The sequence below is a fragment of the Argiope bruennichi genome, chromosome 3 (genome assembly GCF_947563725.1).
Source record: "Argiope bruennichi chromosome 3, qqArgBrue1.1, whole genome shotgun sequence".
Taxonomy (NCBI): domain Eukaryota; kingdom Metazoa; phylum Arthropoda; class Arachnida; order Araneae; family Araneidae; genus Argiope; species Argiope bruennichi.
In genome coordinates this window covers 134,549,738-134,567,406 of record NC_079153.1, presented here as the reverse complement: position 1 = coordinate 134,567,406, position 17,669 = coordinate 134,549,738, and the positions used below count along the sequence as shown (strand labels likewise).

At 27.8% G+C, this 17,669-nt stretch overlaps 1 protein-coding gene across 1 annotated transcript in view; it reads left to right on the top strand.

Moving 5' to 3' along the window:
- Positions 1 to 17,669, top strand: part of LOC129963851 (mucin-17-like) — a 155,218-nt gene that overhangs the window by 35,882 nt on the left and 101,667 nt on the right. The gene's annotated exons all lie outside the window — the stretch shown is intronic.

Below are 17,669 nucleotides of genomic sequence, written 5' to 3'. Positions count from 1 at the left end.
CCTTTTTTTTTTGGTTTTAGTTTGAATAAGAAATAATTTTTAGTTGCGATTCCGAAACTATTTCGTTTCGTTTTCATTTTGATTTCGTTTTTCTTACTTTAAATTGGTTACTTATATATATATATATATATATATATATATATATACGTCAACTGATCGTTCATATTTATCAATGATTTAGTTGTTATTTTAATGTTTTAATCGTTTTAGCTTGTTGATAAGTGAAAAATACATATAATAATCAGATTGGATATTATCTTTTTAAATGAAGATTTCATTTCCAATAAGCATAATACATATTGAAGCTGTTAACTTTAGTTTTAAATAATATATTTTGTAACAGCTCAAGAAATTCAATAATATTTATGATATTAAATAAGTTTTTACCATCATTCAATATCCTCAGAGATTTTCTTTATACAATGAATGAAAAGGTCATATGTTTCCATTTATTGTTTAAAGAATGAACTTGTGCTCTACAATCTTCTGCAGAGGTAAATATATAATATCATGCTTTAATTTATGGTATTATTGAAACGAAATGGAAAACTGGGGTAAATAAGCTTAGGTATGTAAATTGTTTCGGTGATTTCCATTTGCTGCGGTACGAATAAATCCTCTGACTGAGAAACTAATTTTACAAATGTGAATGTATCAGAGTATTAATTGTTTAATCAGCTTTAAAGCATAATCCTTCAGGTGAAAGTTTTAAAACGCTATCAGAGACACACGAGAAAATCCATCAACTTGTTTTCGAGAGATTTTAAAACATAAATAAATTTATCTTGCCGCATTTCGTTTTCTTGTACATATCTTTAATCCGATTTATTCGTCTCACTTCATTAGAAACATTTATCACAGTAAACCAGATTTGATCTGTGCGAACTGCTTTCTCGCAGCGTTTGTAGAATTTAAATCCTTTAGAATTGAAATGTCCAACTGTCATGGATCGTAGCGATTTGACATGATTGCTGATAAAGAAAACGAATAACGTCTAAAATTATAAGCTAACTAAAAAAATATATATATGAAGACTGACTAAAATATTTTAAAATGTTCACTGAACTAAATTTTAAATTAACTTTCTTTTATGGCTCATTTGAGGAACATCCATTTGCGCAGACCCTGGACAGAAATAAACTGGAAAACTAACATTAAAGTTAAAATAATTCCATATTTTAATTTTTTGTTTTTTGTTTGATACAAATTTTGTACTAACGATTTTTCCATTGAGAATGGATTAGCATATATGCTGTATCATAGCTAATTAGATTTTTGATATATCAATGTGAGATTTTATGGCGAACAAGCACGAATGGCCGTGCTGCAAACTTAAATATGTAGTAGGTTAAGGCATATGATAAAAGCTGCAAAATTAAAAAGATGAGACATTTAGTTTTAAAAAGAAGTAAATCCTGAGACCAAATGAAGTGCAAAGAGTGTAAAGTTCAGTTACTTCTCATTTGAAAAATATCAGCTTACTCAAACACTAGACAAAAATAAACTGGTAATCTTAAATTAAATATTAGAGGTAAAAGAATGTTATACTTTAGCTTTTTCTTATGCAAAATATGTATTATTAATATGGGAGGGAATACTTGCTCAGTGAAATGCTTTTTTTTATTTCACAACAGATACAGATAATTAAAGTACATCTCCACATTTCCCCATTTTATTACACTTTGAAATGAAAGAAATGGGCCCTGAAATTATTCGTAAAAATCTTTAGATTATGAATTAAGGGTTTTAGTTATATAATGGATGCTTAACGATGATTTTCAGTTTTTTTTTTTTCATTTGATTTTCAAAAGAATTACTGAATCATTTGTCCATCTAATACAAGGACGTAAAACGATAAATCTTGTTTGACAGAATAATTCTGAAACAAATATTTAAATTCGCTTAGTTCCAGAAAACCCTTTCCGGTTTTTTTATTATAAAATAAATACTTACCGAGGGTATTCCAAATGTGGAACAAATAATTCATTGCCAATAAAAAATAATTATATCGTATTTTTTAATAACCATTTAATGAATCACTTTGTCAAATCAACTTACATAAGTCAACCTTTTTGTACAAAATAAATTGAAAATATTTCAAAAAGTGCTTGTAAATATTAAATTATTTTATAAAAAGCTCTTTGACCTTTTAAAAAAGAATATTTAAAGAGGAATTATTTAATGCAGTATTTTGAAAAATATTCAAAGATTGTTTTCAAATGATTTCAACTGCTTTCATCATTTAAATATACAACTTACTTGCTTTAAATCTTTTTCCTCCTTTGTAAGGATAATTTTCAATTACTTATTTGATTTTTGATTAAAATGTTTAAAAACATTTGCCGTTTGAATAACTTCTCATCGCATACAATATAAACAAATACATTAGTGATAAAAACAATAATCCCTCAGAGTTCTTCCAGCACGATAACAGTAGCATAATGAAAAGCAGAACAATAAAAATTTGTATCAGATCAATTCCATTGATAACTGAATTTTTTTTATCGTTATATGTCTAAATATCTTATCGATGGCTATCACAATTTAAAGAAAAAAAATAACTTTATATATTCTTTATGTATCAATGATTCATATGTAGATCTTAACGATAAAAGCAATGAAAGTAAACAAATAGTCGTCCATGGGAAAAATTATGAACTATTTCCCTTATCTGCTGCAGAAAGAAGAATTTGCAATATTTTAATAATAAAACGATGTCGTATTCTTTTATTGGATAGAGGTAACCTGATTCGAACACCGTGTGACCTATACAGCGTTTTTCTTGTTACATAATTAATAAGTTATGTGCTTATTTTGTGTAGGTATGCTTCAATCATTTTAACAAGATTGTTATATAAGTAAACACTTTAACTGTAAAAAGAGAATTAACAATCAAATTTGTTTTATAATATGAAAATGAATATCCTCCGGCAAATCATTCCTAGTGCATTAATCATATTGCAACAAAGAAGCCCGAACAGCGTGTAATAAATCATTGATGCAGGTAATATTAAGCAAATTTTAGCAACTCCACATAAGCTATTAATTTTTAAGAAATGCTGAAAACAAAAATATTTGCAGGACACTTTTTTGAAATTTATTATTTGGAATTTATACAATTAAAAAAATATCAAATCATTCCAATATTTTTAAGTAAATAAAACAATAAAGATGCTATTCTATTCAAAATCATAAGTGATCCATTAAATAATTCATGTTCATTCTTCTCATTTTTATTTGGAGCGTGTTTCGAAAAATTATTTTTAGTTACGTTTTTATATAAAATGATGCAGAATTTTCGGATAAAAATAAAATAAAAGATGCTATAAAAACAACTGAAGAAAAGTGAAATGCAAATTTGTCAGTGAATGAAGTGCAAAGTAATTGCCTAGCAGGTTTTAAAATTTTAATATATTTATACAAATCAGGACAGCTTTGTGCATCTTTTTATGTCATTAAAACTGTATAATATCACTTTAATATATATTTGCGATTCAATTACGTATCTAGAGCATCCAATTGTTTTGTTTATACTTTTATTTTGAATAGTTTGTGTTCTTAGTTCTTGAAGCTTTCTCTTGATGTATGATGAAGTTATTTGAAGTATATTTATGAAGTATATTTATGTCATTACGAATGTTTTTATTTCTATATTTGTATTTAAGACTATATATATATATATATATATATATATATATATATATATATATATATATATATATTTGATTTAGAATTAATTTTGAAGAGTTTTTCTTAACAAAGAATTCACTTCTAGAATATTTAAGCTCAGATATATATTTTTTATTAAATTCAAAAGTATCCCTTTAATGAGCAATCCTGTGAAAGAAAAATAAGATCCGATTGTTTAATTCTTTTATAGCTTTGTTTTGAAGTCATTTGTGTTCTAAGTAACTTAAAGAACTTCTCATGATGTATGAAGTTATTTGAATTACATTTATGAATTTACATTTTGAATTTCTTGATTTACATTTATGAGATGTGAAGCATTACAAATGCTCTTTTCCTACATTCCTTTTTAGAAGAAAGTATTTTTATTAGATTTTTTTTTTTGTTTATCATCATTTTTGGAGATTTTTCTTGATAAACAATTCTGTTCCAGATTATTTAAGAACAGCTTTACATTTTTTTACTAAAATTAAAAAAATAATCAATCCAAAGATAACAGCAGCATGCTTTGTTTTTTGTAATTAAACAATTTACATGCATAGTTCTTTATGCTGAAAATTATTTGCATTATTTTGTTTTTTTTATTATGCACTTTGCTCAGAAATTCTTAAAGAAATTTTCTTATTCAAAAAATTTACTCGGCGTTTTGATCAACTTCTAATTAAACAAGTACACGTTGAATATATATATATATTTGCTCTCATTTTTCAAAATATAGTGGAAAACTAATCTGATTATTATGTAATAAACGTTTTCAAAGAACTGAAGGCAAAATAAATTTTTTAAATATATTTCTGAGCCACATGTCTCCTGCTAATAATCCTTGAAAATCTGATTTTTATTTTTAGCATTCCTGAAGCACTGAAGCGTTTCGTCTAAGATATGTCAGTAAATGAATTAAGTTGGGGGAACTATTCACATAAAATGCAAGTAATTGAGTTCCTCTTCTTCGAATTGAAGGTTATTACTTCTTTTGCTCTCTAAATTATTGCCATGGTTCTTATAATCGATTGCAATTACGTTTCTCTTTTCCATCAATAAAGCAGAAACGTGAAAAGACTGCAATAGCTCCCATTTAAACAAACAAAGTTTTTTTGTTTTAATTAGAGAGATCAGTTTCTATTTCAGGGCAAAAATCGTGATTATTTATAAATGTCAAAAGAGGAATCATATATCTTCTCAACTCTGTTTGGGCAGCGGTGGACCGGTGGTAAGGTCTCGGTTTCGGAACCGGAGGTTTTCAGGTTCGAGACACAGTTCTGCCGAAGAACCACCGTGTAAGCGAAGTTGGTACACGTTAAATCCTGCGGTCCCCCTCTGGTGTGGTGTAGAAGTTTGGAGAGAGAGGTGCCAGCTCAGGTGTTGTTCTCGTCATCTCACCGCACATCAAAATGACAAGATCCGTCCCAAAATCGCCATAGTGTTGCTTTAAAATGGGATATTAATATAATTAAATAAAAATCGTTACAATTTTGGAATGGAAGAAAAGATAAATAGTAGTAATAATAACTTATGTTTAGGATTAATCTATCATATTAAAATTTATTAAGATGGATTCATAACTAAATTAAATTATATGGAAAACTTAGTTAAGCTCATTTAACAATTTTGAATAGCATTTTATTATTTTATCGTTAAGTTTGTTTACCAATAAAGTGTTTAATGAAATTTTTTAAATGCCCCTTAATAAGGAAGTATTTAAAATACCTATTTTAAAATTTGTTATTAGGTACAAAATTTTATGATATATTAAAATAAATTTTACAAATAAAATGAAAACATCTAAATGAAAATCTATCCTATCCATAATTCATATTTTATTTAATTCTTTTGAAGTATTCAAAATATTGGCAATTTAATCACAATCATTTCATTTAGAATACAGCAAAACTTTTAAAGTACGTAAAAAAAAGAACTGAATATATTAAGCTACTTATTTTATTTTATTTTTTGTAATATTAAGACAAAGCTAGATGATGCTTTGAAAATGAAAACAAAATAGAGAAATATTGATGAAACACTAGGATGATGTTATTTGAATTTTTTAAAACAGCAGCATATATAACATATATTACAAGACGTGTTTATGTTTATGCTTCTAGATGGGGACATATTTGAGCTAAACTCCAAGTTCCTAGATTAACAATCCACCTCATTTAGGTTTATGCACCCTTCTGAAATTGCACCTTCCAGAAATTAATTGTTAGTAATCTCTTAGCATTGCTGGAGGCTTATATGATAATTTAGATCTTAATGATAATGATAATGGTACAGTTACTAAATCTAATCCTGTCCTCTTCTAGAAAATGCAGGTGCAGTCTGAATATATTAAAGGTAGATTTGTGCGACTGAAACCTTTCAAACGTTTTCTTCAATCCGAATAATAAGTATGAATTACATTGAATATTTTGATTAAAATAATAAAGGCTTTTCTCTTTCCTTATATTACGGGTTGAGTTAATACTAAATTTTGTTGTATCAGGTATAGATTGATATTGATACTCGGTTTTACCCAGTATCCTTATCCTTTTATCCTTATACTTTCGCGTATGATTCATAAACTGATTCTTTCACATCGGAATGTTACGGGTAATCGGTGAATATCGGTTCCCACAATTGCGCCGGGACTAATAGACAGTACTGATAGTAATATAATTTCAAATTGGTATTTCGTTTCATCGGTTGAATTATTGTTGATAAGTACAGGTAACCTTGCCATTGACAGAGACTGACTGTTGGATAAAAAGTGTAAAGGAAGGGCTATGTTGATATTCTTAATATAGGTGTAGTCGAGAATTTTTTGGGGATATCTGCACTGCTACATGGCGCTGGTTAGGAAATACACATATTTAGGAAAACATCACGCATGCAAATAATGTCGCTGAGACAGAACCTCAAATTAGGTTGTATCGACCTAATATTTTTGATCAGATTGATATAGTATCATCCATCGAAAAAGAATGAGGTCACGGAGATTATCAATCGAATCCAAAAATTGATACCGAGTATCTCATACTTTTAATTTTTATCAGCTTTGTGTATCTGATACTTTTGCATGCTTGAGAGAATAAAAATCAACCTTAACTTTTACCAAAACATTTTTAAGAATTTTCAATTACATGAAGACAAAGTGCATTTATTTTCCTTATGTTTTTCGAATATTACCAAGTGATATTTTTATCATATTTTACAAATGAAGACCAGAGATGGTCATTATCAGAAACCAATAAAGATATTTAATCATAGTATTTAGGCCAAATATCTATTGAATAAAATTATTAGTGTATTATATCCCAATTAGTGATACTAATATCATCTCTTGAGATAAGCGCAATAGATGTTTCAATTTTAAGTGCAAATCATTGCCTAATTAGTTCTTATTTAAAATCCATTTGTTTTGATATTTAGTAATGAACATTCTCAATGCCAAATGACAAAACACTTATACTGGAAATGAAAAGGATCAAAGAGTTATTTCGAACAGATACAAAAATGGTCAAAAGTACTAAGACAATACAAATGGAAAAGTTCTGAAGTGGCTCATTTCGATATAAATTTCCTTATCAATTCTTTAAAACTTCCTTATCAATTCCCAGAGTCTTAATCGGGATTAAATATAACATGAACGGTCTCCTTTTATCAATGTACATTAAGTCTAGGAACGAAAGGGCGACAATTTTCGTATGTTGTCACCGACATATTGAGACTGATCAGTGAACCGTTACTTTTGAAATAGAAAAAAAAAATCTTTTATCCCTTGCGTGTGTCATAAACAAGAAGCCATTTATAAGTATCATGAACAAGATCATAAAATGACCATCTAAACGAGCACACATTTTAAGAAAAGAAACAACCTAAATGAAATCCTGAAATTATTTTTTCTTTTCCTCCTTTGATGTAGGAAACATCAGAACATCATGAAATTGCCAAACGGTGGGATCTTTGGCTGCTTTATTAATAGAAAAAAAGCGAGTTTTTGTTGTTTATAAATAGATGCACTTCCTACTTGGCGGCTAGAAAGCATCTTTGTCTTAAAGTGGAAACTTTCACTGCTTTTGTTTAGTATTTCCTCCACACCTTGATTCTTTTGTTGCAAAGTAGCTATTTATTTTCCGTGTACCTTACGGTTCGTTTGATAGAACTAATACCTTTTCTTATATTCAATCCAAAAAGTGTTGGTTTAATTGAGTGGATACACTTGCTTTGTTATTTTATAAAGGCTGTACTTTTTATCTATCTTTTTTCTTTTTCAGAAATGTGAGGGGTTTAGCAATTGGTCGATTTCTTCATTTTCTTCATACTATAAAAGTTTTTTATTATTATTTTAGTGAGGAAATGTAACTTTCATATAGGGGATTATTTGTTCTAATAATGATTTTTCCACATATAATTTTATTGATGAGTATATACAATTTTTAAGCGGAATTGAAAAATTCCTAAAATAAAAATATTTAAATGCTAAATTGGTTAATTTTATGCTGACTTTCTGTTTTATTGTTAGATATAATTCAACAACTCTAAAAACACTTATGCAAGAATTGACAACCACTTTTAAGATATCTTAAAATTTACCTTGCTTTATTAAAGAAATCATAAAAATCCAATAATTTATAATATTAAAAATTCGGCGTATTAGGCCAATTTGTTAATCAAAATGCTAATATTTGCTCCATAATGATAAATAACTATGTTTTTATAAGCCATATTCACAAAAATGTTGCTAAATGTACACAGAAGTTATTCAGATTACATTCAACGAAAACTGTTTTTAAAATTCAGAATACAACATTCATGGGAAGAAACCCCATTTATTTCTTATTTCAAGGACATAATTTTATTGGTGAATATGTATAATTTTAAGTGAAATTGAAAAATATAGAAAATGAAAATATTTAAGCACTAAATCAATTAATTCTATGCTGAATTTCTTACTTCATTGTTAGATATAATTCAACAACTCTAGAAAACTAATGCAAGAATTAACGGCTGCTTTTAAGATATTTTTTACCTACATTTAATTTACCTTGCTTTATTGAGGAAAGCATAAAAATCAAATAGTTTATAATATTAAAAATTCTGCCTAATAGGCCAATGCATGAATCAAAATGCTAATATTTTCTCGATAACAAAGAATAACGATGCTTTTATACGCTATATTCACAAAAATGAGGCTAAATGTTCACAAAAGTTATTCAAACAACATTCAATGGAAACTATCTTTAAAATTAAGAATTCAGAAATAAATGGGGTTTTAAATAAATAATAAATTGGAAATAAAAAATTTAGAAATAAATCGGGTTTCTTCATGAATGTTGTATTAAAAACAGTCATGAAAAAAGCCCTTTTATTTTTTATTTCTATTTCTTTCAAGGATTTATGTCAAAAATTAAGTTTAATATATTGCTTTTCTTAAGGAATTTAAGAGAAATTCTCCAGATATCATCATATATTATAAATATAATATTTGCTGGAATTTATTAAATTTCTCTACATTGTAAAACTTTTTAAATCTTTAAAAAATATGTATTATGTTGTATATTTTTATATTTTATCATATAAAGTGCCATCTGATTCTTTAACTTATAAATTCAATTTAAACACTGAGATGTAATGAGATACAAGATTTATATATTTCAGAAGGAATATATATCTCCTAACGTAACACAACAAGATTATATTATTTTATAATGCTTCCGAACAATATTTTAACATAAAACACGTCTTTTTTTGCTTTAGATAGGATTTTCACTTTCCCATTTAACCTTAAAATATAAAGGTATTTTACTGGCTCGTAAATTATTTTGTGGATGGAAACAATTTTATATTCATCCCAAAATTCGTTTTAATATCCCAAATATTTAGATAACTGTTTTTGTAAATTTGTTCCAATGCCATTTTTCTTGACAATTTTCGTCTATTTCGAGAGCGAAAAACCGACTCAGCGAAATAATTTTGGAAAGAAATGAGTTCCAATAAATTCGTCCTTGACAAGTAAAATAGGAATGTAGATCAACATGTTTTGAATCACACCAAACATAAACGCTGTTCTCAAATGTCTTGGGAAATTCATGTTTTTAATTTTGAGATGAGATGAAAATTATTAAATCGAAATTTTCAAAAGATTTCATAAAGCCTGCCATTTTTGATGCCAGGAAATTATTCTGGTTTCCAAACAGAGTGGGCTTTTATAAATGTAACAAGGAAATAGATTTTTTATTTTTACACACGGGATTATGATACGGCCTTCTTATTAATAGTTATTTAAACGGATAACTAATTTTTGAAGCATCTAATTTTCGAATACACATTTAATTTAATCGAATAATACTAACCCTTTTATATACAGTAGGATTAAAACATGCACAGAGCTGTTACTTTCAGTTAGCTTTTTTAAAATTCTATCCAGAACGCTTTGATATTCATGGAATACTTTAATAGAATATCAACATGTTTGAAGTAATCGAAGCATTTAGATTCATAAAGAAATTTTATTAAGTTAAAATACTTAAAAATCTAAACTGTCATATAATATCAGAGTTGATGCAACTTATTTTCACTGCAACTTTATAACATAACGGCCAATTTTTAAATGTAAAATAGTCTTAAGCAGCAGCTCTTGTAAAACATTTGAGGTAATTTTCCCTTTTCGATTTCATTCTTTTTTTACAGTAAGATATTTACAATTCTTATTTTCAGAATTAATGTCATGCAGGTTAAATTTTTTTGTTTTTCTAATTATTAATTAAATTTTTAATCTGTCACTAAGAGAACGGCCCTCTTTTATTTATTAATTAATTTAGACACACTTGAATGCGTATTTTGAAAAAAAAAGGGTAATTGTATCACAAGTTATTAGTTGTTACTTCAGTTTCACGTTCTCTTCTATTTAGCAAATAACAGCCTCCCCTTTTCACTTTACTGATACTACTGTCGACGCAGTAAAATAACACTTTGTATCCGCATTCTTTTCAAGTTTTTTTTTTTTTTTTCACGTAGCATATTCTTGACTCCAATAAGATTTTTTCAGTTTGTTACTGAAACGCAGAACTTCGATTTAAAATAACAACGTTTTCTTGTAAGATTTAGCTGAAACAATTTTTTTTTTTGCATTTGATGTTATTTCAAGAGGAATAAATAGGTAGGTAAATGCTTTTTTATGAAATAAAAGACAAAATATTTTAACTGTAAGGTAAAAGTTGAACTTAATAAGGAACAAGGCAATATTTTAATATGCTACAAAAATCCTATAATATAATATATATACAGGGTGTTTATAAAGTCCCGGACCCATTTTGATGTTTAATAACTCATAAAATAATAAAGATAGATTAAAATTAATAACATAAATGGTTAAATAGACTCAAAAAGTTTCATGACCCTTGTCAATGAACTTCCACGTGTGCCCCCTTCGTCGCACGGAGAATATCAAGTCGATAGTCAATTTCACGCCAGGTAGCGACAAGCATGTCGGCATCCACAGAGCCATTTGCGCACATTATGGCGATTAGCAATGCCAGAAACATGAAAGGATGCTTCATCGGAGAACATTATGCTCTTCAGAAAATCAGCAGCATCTTCTATCCTCCTTAGCATATCTGTTGCAAAGGCCATCCTCCTAGGCCTATCGTTTGGTTCCAAAACTTGAACAATTTGAACTTTGCATGCATGCAGTCTTAATTTTTTCTTAATAACCTTGTACACCGTCGAAATTGGCATATCCAATTCTGTTGCCGCTGATCTCACAGATATTCTAGGATTGTATAAAAATGTCTCTCTGACACGCTCAACATCAAAATCACTTGTGCAAGGACGTCTGGAACGTTTCTTATCTTCGATACTTCCAATTTCTAGAAAATTCTTTTTCCACCGCAAGATGCTGTTTTTGGATGGAGGATCTTTTTGGTAAATTCTTCTGAAATTTCTCTGTGCTTGCACTATCGATTTCATTTCTATGAACCACCATAAAATCTGTGCTTTCTCTTGTGGTGTACGCATTCTCCTTAATATCCACTCGAATAAAACATCACATACAAAAGTACTACATAGAACAAACACATCAAAAGTAAACATAACATTGCAATAGTTGTCAAAAACAAAAAGAGAGAAAAATGCAATTAATAAGCAGACGATATTTAGAAAAGTACAGATATTTAGACTGGAAAATTAAATTATCTGAAAATAACCACACGTGCAGACGATATTTACAAAAGTAAAAATATTCAAACCTGAAAAGGAAAATATATGAGTTATTCCATCAATAAATGCCATAAGTTTGTTTATATCTTTATTATTTTACGAGTTATTAAACATCAAAATGAGTCCGGGACTTTATAAACACCCTGTATATTAATATCCTATAAACTTTTAGTTAACAATAGATCGTAGCTTTTTAACCTTTAGTATTCATGAAGTCAATTCAATTTCAGAGAAACACGCTTAATCAGTGCCTTATAATAATTTTTGGAATTCATCATACACGAGAAAAAGATACGTGATACCAAAACGTAATATAAGACAAATGCCAGAAGACATACACATTTACGTCCAGTAAGTAATTGTGGTGACGCTAGGTAGAATGACTCCATTTTAACGACACACGTTATTGAGTGAATCTCTTCTCTAGAAGAGTGTTATGAACGAAATATTTAAGACATATCTGGCTTATTTGATGACTCGAGCTTTTCAAAGCTTTTTCATAGAAATCCTATAAAGTGGAATGCTAAAAATATATCTATACATTTTAAGTCATTTTACGCAATCAGTTCGTAACAATATTTAATTTATTAATATAAGCATTTCATCACTCAAACTTATAAATGCAAAAGGATCGTTTAATTAAAAAATTCTATAAATGCAAAATTATTAATTTTGATATATTTATAAAAAGCTTATACCTTATCTAGAAAAAGAAAAACATTTTTTAAAGGAAAAAAGTTTTAAATTTGAAGTTTTATACATTAAATGGATATTTAATTTATTCATTAAAGCTCAATGGAGGTGGGGGGAGGGAGTAAAAATAATCATTTTCTACATATATGAGATTTCTTCAATAAAAAAATCGTTAGTACTTCAATAATAAAAATTAATTTATACTGTTCTTATGATATTACTAAATCCAATCAATTTTAAAAGTCAGCAAAATTTATTTTTGAAAAACGTTTAAATTTATTTCAGTCAATTTGAGATAGAAATTGAATTCAGAATAGTCTGAGACATATAGTGTTACGTTCTGCAATTCATTGTTATTTTTTGAGGGGGTGGGGGAATCCAGTAAATTAGATTTCCCTGTTTTGTAGTTCAAAAGAGTGACGAGTCTTCAAAGAAAATGGTGATACAGTAATGCCATTAATGCTTGTGTAGGCCTCATTAATTGCTGTTCAATACAATACAATAAATGTTTTATACAATTGTACAATGCAATACAAATGTTTTTTTTTTCATTTTCCAATATAAACCAGTGTCAAAGATAATGTGCTTGTACATGAATATTTTATTCGACATTTTGCTCTTCTTACGAATGCCCTTCCTGAAGCTTTATCAATGTGGATGGTTTTCTTGTTTGAACATGAACAACTAATGTTTTAAACTAAATGTCGCCACTTAGTTTAAAACAGTAATAATTGTCGTTTTGGACATAACTATTTTTCACAATACTATCTAATATACGTATATGTATTCACATAACTGTCTTGTAAAAAAATGTATAGTTTTCTCAAAATAAACTTTGGAAATAAAGAATAATCAAAAATGAACATATAACATTTATATATAATGATATATCCTTCCTATATTATCATTTGTTGTCCTTCTTTGCTATAGAAGTTCTCTAAATGAATTCGCCATTGATGCATATGCAGTGAGCTTATATTTAAAAGAAGTGAAGTTTAGATATATTAAACTCGATTTTTGTATCTCTTTCCCATAAACAATAATTTAATAACCATGGAAAGTGAACTTCGCAAAACTTTCTCGCATATATACTAATAAAGGATAATTTTTGTTTTAGATTATTTTTTCAGAACCATTTAAATCCAAAATGTGACACAGAAATAAAACTTCACTCACAAAATCACATATCAAATTTTATTTATTTAAGTCATTGCGTGTTTGAATTATCACGTAGGCATGCTTTTGAAAATACAGACCGACAGACTTTCAACCCCTTTTGAAATAAGACTCAATATTTGTCTATAGTATATATATTAAATCTGTGCACTGAATATTATCCATTTAGCTGATTTCAATTTGAAGTTATCGTATTTTCGAACAACCGAATACACACAGTATCTCTGAATAAATTTTACTCAAAATTTAATAAAAATCCAAAATTTAATGTAAAGACTATATACTAAATTTTATGCGTCTAGTTCAAAATTATTTTAATTATTAGAGACAGGAATTATGCCAAAAAATATTTTTATGAACTCAGGAGGGTCTGGAACGGGGGGATGCGAGAATTCATCAAAATCTAGAGTTCGAATTTTTTGACATTTACAATAGTTTCTCTGTTTTTGTATACGAGAAAAAAAAGCTACGGTATTTATAAATTTTGTGTTATTTCTTAATATGAAATTCTAATATTTCATTATGTTGCTCTCAGTAATCAATTTATATTCAAATATTGTTTTAAAAAATATCGACTTGAGAATATTATGTAGTAGTTAATAAATAGCACCAGCTATTTTAGAAGAGAAAGCTAAAAAAAACATAATATTAAAATCTGGTGTAGAATTTTTCGAGTAGGCTCCTAATTATTCCATTTCTCCTCTGATGATTGTGAATTTTTGTTTGAATTTCATTTTGCTTTTTTGCCTTAAAATAATATAGAATTATTACAAATCAGAGCTATATTTTTTATTGATTTATTATTATGGTAATCATATAGGACTAGATTTTTTCCTTTATTTAAACTAACTCCATAATAAAATTAAATACGACATTTAATAATAATTAAATGAATAATAATAAAATTAAATAAGACATTTAAACAATCTTTCTAACTTTTTTTAATTTATTTAAACTATCTCCATAATAAAATTAAATAAGACATTTAAACCATCTTTCTAAACTTTTATGGAATTAATATATGATATTTGATGCTTTTTCTTATTTTGAAACTATTGTATGAACAGTTTAAAACCGAAATTAATAAAATTATCTGTGAAATCACTTATTTCGAAATATCATTGTTATTAATTAAAATTAATTAAATTTCATTTAATGAATATTCATTTTTTGTTCAGTTACAGCACGAATGTTTTTTTTCACGCACTTTCAGTGCTATTGGGATTGAATGCGTAGGTTTGTAATACAGCACCGCACCCGAAGAGGCTTTGTTTCTAATTAGAGCGTTCGGTTCGAGAATTATTTAAAAAAAACTGTTATAGCTTCCTTATAAAAAAAAAAGATTTTTAATAGAATTAAAGGCTTAACTTCCGTCCTGAACGGTCTCGATTTTTTTTTAATTCCAGAAAGATAATGAAATATTTTTTTCCCATTGTCTTTCACAAATTTTTTTGTATGTGGAAATTAAAGTTTCATAATTAAATAAGGAAAATAATCTGATTAGACTAAAATTTAATTTTTATTTAAAGTTCGTTCTAGATATCTCTTTCACTTTGTTCCTTCATTTTTATAAAATAATAATAAAGGATTTGCTAAAAAAATTGGATCTCTTTATATAAGATTATTTTGAATTACATATTTAAGCTTAAAAAAGATTTACAAAGATATGAAGATTTTTTTTTCTCTCACATGTGTATAGCTAAAAAATAACCAGTTAATTTCCTTTTTGTGGAAAAGCAATATGGCAACAAAGCAATAAAAATGAGTTATATTAAAGTCAATAAACGTTTTGATGCAATAGCTACATTTTTAATTTATATATGCTCTTATTTGAATTTTTTATGTAGTTTAGAGATATAGAATTATTTTGTAATCCGGCTTTAAATGTTCAGTTTTTATAACTATCGGAATCACATATAAATGAATATAGATAAAAAAAACGACAGGATGATATTTATATTAGTAAGTCTTAGAAGATTTATTAACATTATTTCTAAAAAATATAATATTCTTTTATTTCAAATTCTTCAAATAGTAGAGTAAAAAGCAAACATATGGTGGTTGGTTTCTTTTTTTTTTCCTACATTAAAACAAATTATTCACTTTTGGAAACATATCATCATGATTCTATGATGTATTGCTTATTAGCCTATTTCAACGAAAATCAGGCACAATTTCATAAATTTTTACCACAAATACACGATTATTTTAAGCCTATAAAGCTTCTCTTGAAGTTGTAAAAGAAGAAATATTGATATACTACTTACTTTCTATGAAAAGTAGCATCTGCCCTAAAATATATTTAATGTTTACTATTTAAATTCACAATATAAGATCCTTTAATTTCAAGGAGTTCTTTTTGTTTTAAATGCACAAGAATGGATGCTTTTAGGTTGCCCAAATGAAAGTATATATTAGGCCCCGTGCCGTGGTAACTTATACAAAATCAAATAATTGTTATTAGATTGTGAAATTATGTTTAACGTATTTTCATTATATTTATATCCAAAAATATCTAGATTGAAAGGAAACAAAAATAAATTGCAGTCATTTGTATTAAAAACAAAAATAAATTTCAGACATTTGAATTAAAAACCAAAAATAAATTGTAGTCATTTCTATTAAAAACAAATGGCATTATTATTTGTTATATAAGTTAATCATTGATTGAATCATGAGATATTCAGACCGCCCATTTCATTCCTCTGCTCATTTCTTATTTTACTTAGTGATGAGGGATCACATTCAGTGTTTATGACTAAAGCCAGAATCTGACGAAAAATTTTATTTTTGCAGCATTCATATGATTTTAATTTCACTTTAAAAAAATATAAGTTAATTTGTATATTAGCATGGTAAATTATGCAGTGAACTCTAGCAATTCGAAAACATATTATTTAATTTAAATTAATTCGCAAATCGTTAACAAATGCAAATGAAAGATAGATGACCCATTGCTTGCGGTCAATAACATGAGAAACTTTACAAGCAGGCAGCAAACAGCTAAAAGATCCAGAAGGAGAAATACAAAGATGTTTTGAATGGCAGCACAGACGTCACAGGCACCAGCTGTCCTTGTTTCCATAACCGTCAATTTTTGTTGCGTTTTTGCTGATTTCTACGTAAGATTCCCGTCGCTGCTGACAAAGACCAAGAAAGATGAGAACTCGTTTTTCGCGTTTTATTACCATCGCATATTTCATTATTTCTATCCCTCTCCATTAGCATGCATACATTCGTGGTTAACGGAACTGGCTGGGCAAGATTCCCAACTTTGTTAATCGTAACCCATTTCGACAGCTTACCTAACGAAGCTTGCACACGGTATCAAATCTGGCGATGATTCTTCATGCGAAGAAGTTTCCTCTTTTCTATACATAATAAAAGTGAGAGTTTACTTGGTCCTTTCTTGGAAGAAAAGCCAGAGAGAGTGACCTCCCCAAACCTTTCTCGCCAAATTCCTAATAAAGATATTATTCCCACAACCACTGAAAAGCATTGAGCATTTTCAGTTAGGCAGAGAACGCCTTGCATGGCATTGGCGTAAAAGAGTGATGAAGTATTAACTTTTGGCGTGAATGTAGATTTTACTGCATTTATCGTGTGGTTTTTGGAGAATTTCTTGGTGATTAATCCCTGGCATGCGGTTAATAGTATCCAAAAAAATCGAATTTATGCTTTATTGGCGTTTTTCCCAGCCAATTGAAACCAAATTTGACACAGAACTGCAAGCGTAGTCACACAAATACCAAATTTCATATATTTAAGTTATTACGTTTTTGAGCTATTGCGCTTTCCTATTTCTGAAAGTAAGACCGACAGAGGTCAACCCTGTATTGAATTTGTCTAAATATTTGATAAGTGCCTACGATATAGACCTTAAATCTGAGTACCGAATTTTATCCATTTAGTTCTCT